Consider the following 5,000-nt stretch of genomic DNA (forward strand, 5'->3'; position numbering starts at 1 on the left):
TACTTCCCCCGGAACCCAAAAGCTTTGGTTTCCCGGAGGCTGCCCGCCGAGTCATCGGAGGAACTGCGGCGGATCGCTGGCTGGCATCGTTTATGGTTAGAACTAGGGCGGTATCTGATCGCCTTCGAACCTCTAACTTTCGTTCTTGATTAATGAAAACATACTTGGCAAATGCTTTCGCTTCTGTTCGTCTTGCGACGATCCAAGAATTTCACCTCTAACGTCGCAATACGAATGCCCCCGCCTGTCCCTATTAATCATTACCTCGGGTTCCGAAAACCAACAAAATAGAACCGAGGTCCTATTCCATTATTCCATGCACACAGTATTCAGGCGGGCTTGCCTGCTTTAAGCACTCTAATTTGTTCAAAGTAAACGTGCCGGCCCACCGAGACACTCAATAAAGAGCACCCTGGTAGGATTTCAACGGGGTCCGCCTCGGGACGCACGAGCACGCACGAGGCGGTCGCACGCCTTCGGCTCGCCCCACCGGCAGGACGTCCCACGATACATGCCAGTTAAACACCGACGGGCGGTGAACCAACAGCGTGGGACACAAATCCAACTACGAGCTTTTTAACCGCAACAACTTTAATATACGCTATTGGAGCTGGAATTACCGCGGCTGCTGGCACCAGACTTGCCCTCCAATAGATACTCGTTAAAGGATTTAAAGTGTACTCATTCCGATTACGGGGCCTCGGATGAGTCCCGTATCGTTATTTTTCGTCACTACCTCCCCGTGCCGGGAGTGGGTAATTTGCGCGCCTGCTGCCTTCCTTGGATGTGGTAGCCGTTTCTCAGGCTCCCTCTCCGGAATCGAACCCTGATTCCCCGTTACCCGTTACAACCATGGTAGGCGCAGAACCTACCATCGACAGTTGATAAGGCAGACATTTGAAAGATGCGTCGCCGGTACGAGGACCGTGCGATCAGCCCAAAGTTATTCAGAGTCACCAAGGCAAACGGACCGGACGAGCCGACCGATTGGTTTTGATCTAATAAAAGCGTCCCTTCCATCTCTGGTCGGGACTCTGTTTGCATGTATTAGCTCTAGAATTACCACAGTTATCCAAGTAACGTGGGTACGATCTAAGGAACCATAACTGATTTAATGAGCCATTCGCGGTTTCACCTTAATGCGGCTTGTACTGAGACATGCATGGCTTAATCTTTGAGACAAGCATATGACTACTGGCAGGATCAACCAGGGAGCTGCGTCAACTAGAGCTGAGCAGCCGGCCGCCCGGGAGTGTGTCCCGGGGGCCCGCGCGAACACGCAAGCGTCCGCTCAATTATTCTGCAAACAGGAGGAGGCTGAGCTCCCCTGCACAACACACCTCGAAACCCTCTCAGGTCCCGGCGGCGCGCAGCGCCGTCCTAAGTACTTGGTCGGGTTCGAGAGAGGCGCAATCGCCCGGAGTTAGGCGAGTAGACGCTTTAGGTGCGACCACCCGTGCTCCCAACTGAGCTTGCCGCTGCCGACAGAGGCCCGGGAGCGTGCTGTCGTGGCATTGCCGGCGGGAGACAACACGCGCCACCTACGGTGACCGGCAGCTCCAACGCCAGCGCCACAGAAGGACAAAAGCCCCACTTGGGTGCCGAAGCGAACTCTCCCAGCACAGCGCACGCGCCAACACGTCCGCACAGCTGCGATACAAACCACCTGCGAGAACCGCTGGGGCGACCGAGCAGCAGACGGCGTCGCGGCGCCGAGCGCCGGGCGGCGGCGCATCCTCAGCGCACACAGTCCTCAATCGGACCAGCACACTGCAGATGGCCACCGCGCTTCGCACCGGGCCCGCGAGGACCTACTTTGGCCGCAAGGCGCCGCGAGCAGGGGGCGCCGGCGCGCAGCTGCGCCGCCTGCCGCGTCCGTCGGCCGGCGCGCCTGCCACTGGCCGCCCCCACCAGCCGGCTGTAGCGCGTGCGCCCACGCACCGCGCTGCCAGCACGCCGGGCGGCCCCCCCTCACCGGCCGGGGACGGTCCCACCCAGCCACCGCCGCGTATCGCCTCACACCCAGATCCCCTTTCGCGTTCGTGGGCATGGTGGGTCCCCTTTCACGTTCGTGGGCATGGTGGGTATCCCTGAAACAACCGGTTAATAGCTCGACCGATCGTCGCCAACACTGATTCACCTCTAGCGAGAACAACCGCACCACAACGGGTTACCTGTTGTTCATTTGCGTAACGTCACCAGCAAACGTAGACGTCCATCGCCATTTGCAACGAGTATTGCATGCCTGTGTCAGGTGTCACAACACACTACGTCTGCCCACATAGACGCAACAACATGTGCACGCCTCGAGAACACGTGGAAGGTAGCCCCCGTACGTATGCGGTGTCCATTGCGCGAACGACTGTCAGCCGGCCTCTGCAGGATGTCGCAGATGTGGAACGCGGTGCAACATGCTATCACGGTGTGTGAGAAGAGACGACTACGTCCGAATACACGCTCCACTACATCAACAGACTGCTCATGCTGATCGCCATCCAGGGCGTCCGTTCCTCCCACACGTCTGAATGGCGTACCACACTGCAATCCAGCTCTTATAGGGAGACGACACGTAGCTGCGTGCACAATATTTGGACTGTATGGTCTGCCGTTGCTAGGCGCAGTCGTCGTACGGTCACACATGTGCCACGATGTATCATTCAGTACATACGGACCAATGTGCAGTACAGTTTGTGGGTTTTGCGTACATCGGCGGACAGGTGACAGGCCGTACCACAACGTAGGCTGAGTACGTCGGCATGCGAAGGGCATTGAACATGCAAACTTCTCAACGACCAGCTTGCGAAGGCAGGGGGGAAGGGGGGGGGGCATGTACGTCCTGCTGCTATCCACATTACAGTGTATAGCAGGAGCATGTGGAAAGTCAGCAACACCTGCAAGGTGTTTAACATGACGCGATACACAGGGGACCGGGCAGTGCGAATAGCGAACTATATTGCGAGGGTTGCGGTTAGGCAACACTACACTAATTTAACGAGTTGCATAACAATTACAGAGCAGGTTCAGCGACAACGTGCGTCAGGTTAAGGCGCAATATAGGTTAGGTTGAGGCACAATATAGGTTAGGTTAAGGCACAACATGGGTTACGTTAAGGCACAAATTGGGTTACGTTAAGGCACAACATGGGTTACGTTAAGGCACAACATGGGTTACGTTAAGGCACAAATTAGGTTACGTTAAGGCACAAATTAGGTTACGTTAAGGCACAAATTAGGTTACGTTAAGGCACAAATTAGGTTACGTTAAGGCACAAATTAGGTTACGTTAAGGCACAAATTAGGTTACGTTAAGGCACAAATTAGGTTACGTTAAGGCACAAATTAGGTTACGTTAAGGCACAAATTAGGTTACGTTAAGGCACAAATTAGGTTACGTTAAGGCACAAATTAGGTTACGTTAAGGCACAAATTAGGTTACGTTAAGGCACAAATTAGGTTACGTTAAGGCACAAATTAGGTTACGTTAAGGCACAAATTAGGTTACGTTAAGGCACAAATTAGGTTACGTTAAGGCACAAATTAGGTTACGTTAAGGCACAAATTAGGTTACGTTAAGGCACAAATTAGGTTACGTTAAGGCACAAATTAGGTTACGTTAAGGCAAAAAATAGGTTACGTTAAGGTACAATATGGGTTAGGTTAAGGTACAATATGGGTTAGGTTAAGGTACAATATGGGTTAGGTTAAGGTACAATATGGGTTAGGTTAAGGTACAATATGGGTTAGGTTAAGGCACAACGTAGGTTAGGTTAAGGCACAACATAGGTTAGGTTAAGGCACAACATAGGTTAGGTTAAGGCACAACATAGGTTAGGTTAAGGCACAACATAGGTTAGGTTAAGGCACAACATAGGTTAGGTTAAGGCACAACATAGGTTAGGTTAAGGCACAACATAGGTTAGGTTAAGGCACAACATAGGTTAGGTTAAGGCACAACATAGGTTAGGTTAAGGCACAACGTAGGTTAGGTTAAGGCACAACGTAGGTTAGGTTAAGGCACAACGTAGGTTAGGTTAAGGCACAACGTAGGTTAGGTTAAGGCACAACGTAGGTTAGGTTAAGGCACAACGTAGGTTAGGTTAAGGCACAACGTAGGTTAGGTTAAGGCACAACGTAGGTTAGGTTAAGGCACAACGTAGGTTAGGTTAAGGCACAACGTAGGTTAGGTTAAGGCACAACGTAGGTTAGGTTAAGGCACAACGTAGGTTAGGTTAAGGCACAACGTAGGTTAGGTTAAGGCACAACGTAGGTTAGGTTAAGGCACAACGTAGGTTAGGTTAAGGCACAACGTAGGTTAGGTTAAGGCACAACGTAGGTTAGGTTAAGGCACAACGTAGGTTAGGTTAAGGCACAACGTAGGTTAGGTTAAGGCACAACGTAGGTTAGGTTAAGGCACAACGTAGGTTAGGTTAAGGCACAACGTAGGTTAGGTTAAGGCACAACGTAGGTTAGGTTAAGGCACAACGTAGGTTAGGTTAAGGCACAACGTAGGTTAGGTTAAGGCACAACGTAGGTTAGGTTAAGGCACAACGTAGGTTAGGTTAAGGCACAACATAGGTTAGGTTAAGGCACAACATAGGTTAGGTTAAGGCACAACATAGGTTAGGTTAAGGCACAACATAGGTTAGGTTAAGGCACAACATAGGTTAGGTTAAGGCACAACATAGGTTAGGTTAAGGCACAACATAGGTTAGGTTAAGGCACAACATAGGTTAGGTTAAGGCACAACATAGGTTAGGTTAAGGCACAACATAGGTTAGGTTAAGGCACAACATAGGTTAGGTTAAGGCACAACATAGGTTAGGTTAAGGCACAACATAGGTTAGGTTAAGGCACAACATAGGTTAGGTTAAGGCACAACGTAGGTTAGGTTAAGGCACAACGTAGGTTAGGTTAAGGCACAACGTAGGTTAGGTTAAGGCACAACGTAGGTTAGGTTAAGGCACAACGTAGGTTAGGTTAAGGCACAACGTAGGTTAGGT

The 5,000-nt window shown here is 51.1% G+C and overlaps 1 non-coding gene across 1 annotated transcript in view; it reads right to left on the reverse strand.

Annotated features, from left to right (window-relative positions):
• The window catches only part of LOC126444095 (small subunit ribosomal RNA), a 1,909-nt gene extending 695 nt beyond the window's left edge, over positions 1–1,214 (reverse strand). The window contains exon 1 of the ribosomal RNA XR_007582410.1: positions 1–1,214. This exon is cut by the window's left edge and continues 695 nt beyond it. This is a non-coding gene — a ribosomal RNA (small subunit ribosomal RNA).
• Between the last annotated feature and the right edge of the window lie 3,786 nt (positions 1,215–5,000).

Source organism: Schistocerca serialis, unplaced genomic scaffold, assembly GCF_023864345.2.
Source record: "Schistocerca serialis cubense isolate TAMUIC-IGC-003099 unplaced genomic scaffold, iqSchSeri2.2 HiC_scaffold_224, whole genome shotgun sequence".
In the NCBI taxonomy this organism is placed as follows: Eukaryota; Metazoa; Arthropoda; class Insecta; order Orthoptera; family Acrididae; genus Schistocerca; species Schistocerca serialis.